The sequence below is a fragment of the Berghia stephanieae genome, chromosome 10 (assembly GCF_034508935.2).
Source record: "Berghia stephanieae isolate SIO BIC M18660-M18661 chromosome 10, UCSD_Bste_1.3, whole genome shotgun sequence".
Classification (NCBI taxonomy): domain Eukaryota; kingdom Metazoa; phylum Mollusca; class Gastropoda; order Nudibranchia; family Aeolidiidae; genus Berghia; species Berghia stephanieae.
In genome coordinates, this window is record NC_088369.1 from 1,995,225 (window position 1) to 1,999,424 (window position 4,200).

Sequence of the window (4,200 nt, forward strand, 5' to 3'; positions counted from 1 at the left end):
TCTTAGCCAAGCGCATTCTATTTATACATAGTTGTATGTGTTGGTCGTTATATGTACTTTGGGATGGCAATGTTGTGAGCTTCTTAGCCAAGCGCATTCTATTTATACATAGTTGTATGTGTTGGTCCGTTATATGTACTTTGGGATGGCAATGTTATGAGCTTCTTAGCCAAGCGCATTCTATTTATACATAGTTGTATGTGTTGGTCCGTTATATGTACTTTGGGATGGCAATGTTATGAGCTTCTTAGCCAAGCGCATTCTATTATACATAGTTGTATGTGTTGGTCCGTTATATGTACTTTGGGATGGCAATGTTATGAGCTTCTTAGCCAAGCGCATTCTATTTATACATAGTTGTATGTGTTGGTCCGTTATATGTACTTTGGATGGCAATGTTATGAGCTTCTTAGCCAAAAAAAAAAAAAAAAAAAAAAAAAAAAAAAAAAAAAAAAAAAAAAAAAAAAAAATTTTTTTTTTTTTTTTTTTTTTTTTTTTTTTTTTTTTTTTTTTTTTTTTTTTTTTTTTTTTTTTTTTTTTTTTTTTTTTTTTTTTTTTTTTTTCTATTTATACATAGTTGTATGTGTTGGTCCGTTATATGTACTTTGGGATGGCAATGTATGAGCTTCTTAGCCAAGCGCATTCTATTTATACATAGTTGTATGTGTTGGTCCGTTATATGTACTTTGGGATGGCAATGTTGAGCTTCTTAGCCAAGCGCATTCTATTTATACATAGTTGTATGTGTTGGTCCGTTATATGTACTTTGGGATGGCAATGTTGTGAGCTTCTTAGCCAAGCGCATTCTATTTATACATAGTTGTATGTGTTGGTCCGTTATATGTACTTTGGGATGGCAATGTTATGAGCTTCTTAGCCAAGCGCATTCTATTTATACATAGTTGTATGTGTTGGTCCGTTATATGTACTTTGGGATGGCAATGTTATGAGCTTCTTAGCCAAGCGCATTCTATTTATACATAGTTGTATGTGTTGGTCCGTTATATGTACTTTGGGATGGCAATGTTATGAGCTTCTTAGCCAAGCGCATTCTATTTATACATAGTTGTATGTGTTGGTCCGTTATATGTACTTTGGGATGGCAATGTTATGAGCTTCTTAGCCAAGCGCATTCTATTATACATAGTTGTATGTGTTGGTCCGTTATATGTACTTTGGATGGCAATGTATGAGCTTCTTAGCCAAGCGCATTCTATTTATACATAGTTGTATGTGTTGGTCCGTTATATGTACTTTGGATGGCAATGTTGTGAGCTTCTTAGCCAAGCGCATTCTATTTATACATAGTTGTATGTGTTGGTCCGTTATATGTACTTTGGATGGCAATGTTGTGAGCTTCTTAGCCAAGCGCATTCTATTATACATAGTTGTATGTGTTGGTCCGTTATATGTACTTTGGGATGGCAATGTATGAGCTTCTTAGCCAAGCGCATTCTATTATACATAGTTGTATGTGTTGGTCCGTTATATGTACTTTGGGATGGCAATGTTTGAGCTTCTTAGCCAAGCGCATTCTATTTATACATAGTTGTATGTGTTGGTCCGTTATATGTACTTTGGGATGGCAATGTTATGAGCTTCTTAGCCAAGCGCATTCTATTTATACATAGTTGTATGTGTTGGTCCGTTATATGTACTTTGGGATGGCAATGTTGTGAGCTTCTTAGCCAAGCGCATTCTATTTATACATAGTTGTATGTGTTGGTCCGTTATATGTACTTTGGGATGGCAATGTTATGAGCTTCTTAGCCAAGCGCATTCTATTTATACATAGTTGTATGTGTTGGTCCGTTATATGTACTTTGGGATGGCAATGTTATGAGCTTCTTAGCCAAGCGCATTCTATTTATACATAGTTGTATGTGTTGGTCCGTTATATGTACTTTGGGATGGCAATGTTATGAGCTTCTTAGCCAAGCGCATTCTATTTATACATAGTTGTATGTGTTGGTCCGTTATATGTACTTTGGGATGGCAATGTTATGAGCTTCTTAGCCAAGCGCATTCTATTTATACATAGTTGTATGTGTTGGTCCGTTATATGTACTTTGGGATGGCAATGTTATGAGCTTCTTAGCCAAGCGCATTCTATTTATACATAGTTGTATGTGTTGGTCCGTTATATGTACTTTGGGATGGCAATGTTATGAGCTTCTTAGCCAAGCGCATTCTATTTATACATAGTTGTATGTGTTGGTCCGTTATATGTACTTTGGGATGGCAATGTTGTGAGCTTCTTAGCCAAGCGCATACTATCTGAGAAGCTCAAGTTTGTTTGTTGTTTATTTTTGTATTATTGTATTTTTTTTTAAATCTTACATCAGGTGACTGGGTGTCTTTGTGTTTGGGTCCCAATAAAAATAAATAAAATAAATAAAATTCTCTTTATTCATCCCTTCGGGGAAATTTGTCTCTTGGATCTATTCAAAGGGGAGACTAACCCAGGCGTCAGCCGCAGTACAGCGCCGCAAACTGTGCTAGAGCGAGGTGAATTGCTCAAGGCACAAAGCGCAGCCGGGATTCGAACTCGGTACCTTTCGGATCCGAAGCAAAGATCGTACTGCTAAGTGCTAACCCACACCGGAGACTGACTCCGACGACCCGGCACTGCCGTCCTCTGCCGTCTTCCGGATAAAGACGTCAGGCACGGACAAAATGCTAAGAATAAAGAGAAGAGCCGCTAGACCTACCCATACCAAGCACACAACGTCCTCTGCCGTATTTTTTTAAAGGTGCTTGGTGGTATGGGTAGGTCTAGCGGCTCTTCTCTTTACTCTTAGTATTTTGTCCGTGCCCGACGTCTTTATCCGGATGACGGCAGAGGACGGCAGTGCCGGGTCGTCGGAGTCAGTCTCCGGTGTGGGTTAGCCCTTAGCAGTACGATATTTGCTTCGGATCCGAAAGACACCGAGTTCGAACCCCCTTGCGCTGTGTGGCCTTGAGAAATTTACCTCGCTCTAGCACAGTTTGCAGCGTTGTACTGCGGCTGACGCCTGGGTTAGTTTTATCCGGAAGACGGCAGAGGACGGCAGTGCCGGGTCGTCGGAGTCAGTCTCCGGTGTGGGTTAGCCCTAACCCTAACCCTAACCCTAACCCTAACCCTAACCCTAACCCTAATCCACGTTGGTCATTGGTGAAGTAGAGTGACATAGCTTTCTTTGCTGGCGTTTCAGGATGTCGCCTCAGAAATAGGACAGCGTGACTCGTGGCGGTACGGTCTTTGCTTCGTACCCAAAAGGTACTGAGTTCGAATACCCACCTTGTTGTATGACATGGAGCAAGTCACATCACCGCGCCTGCCCTTAGCTCACTTTGCGGCGCTGCACTGCGGCTGACGCCTGGGTTAGTCCTGTCTTCCCTTGGTTTAGACTCTAAATACAAATTTCCCAATTGGGGATTAATAAAGGGAATTAACTCACTTAACCCTATCACCGACTATATCCGTAGTTTACCCGGGTTACTTTTACCCCATTACTATTTAGTACATTTTTCTGAGACAAATTATGGACGTGGTATCAAAGCTAATGTTTATAGATAGTATGCGCTTGGCTAAGAAGCTCATAACATTGCCATCCGGAAGTATAACGGACCAACACACAAAACTGTGTGTATCCATGAACGTTTATAGTCGGGTTAATACAGTTCAGTGAGCGTTACTCATAAATGCGGATGGCAAAAAACAATAACAAAGACCTGAGTGACGTCATCTTCGAACTATCTATAGTTTTTACATGTTAATGATAGTTGAATAAAACTATCTATGTTCATGCTCATTTTTAATACATATTATGTTTCCATTAAGAAAGTAGCAAAATCTCTTAGGATTGAGTGAGTTAAATATAGAATGTATCCAAGCAGGCTCAATTATCCGCTGTTTGGAATGGGACTCGAACCCCAGACCTTCCATTCCGAAGGCGAGTGTCTTACCACAAGATCACACAGCTGCACATGTAGTCCTTCAGGGCTTTTAAAACCCATGGACCCGGCGTTAATCTCGGGTTTCAATAGCGTGAAACTAACAATAGAAATTAACTGCTACCCTTTGAAAAGGACGCTAGTCAATCGCAAAGTACTTCCGGCCAGATCTAATAATCCAGGCTACCCAATCACTGCTAGGTGGATAGCGGGGTCAGAAAAGAAATAATTCGACTTCACTCGAAATCGATCTCGGTCACTTTG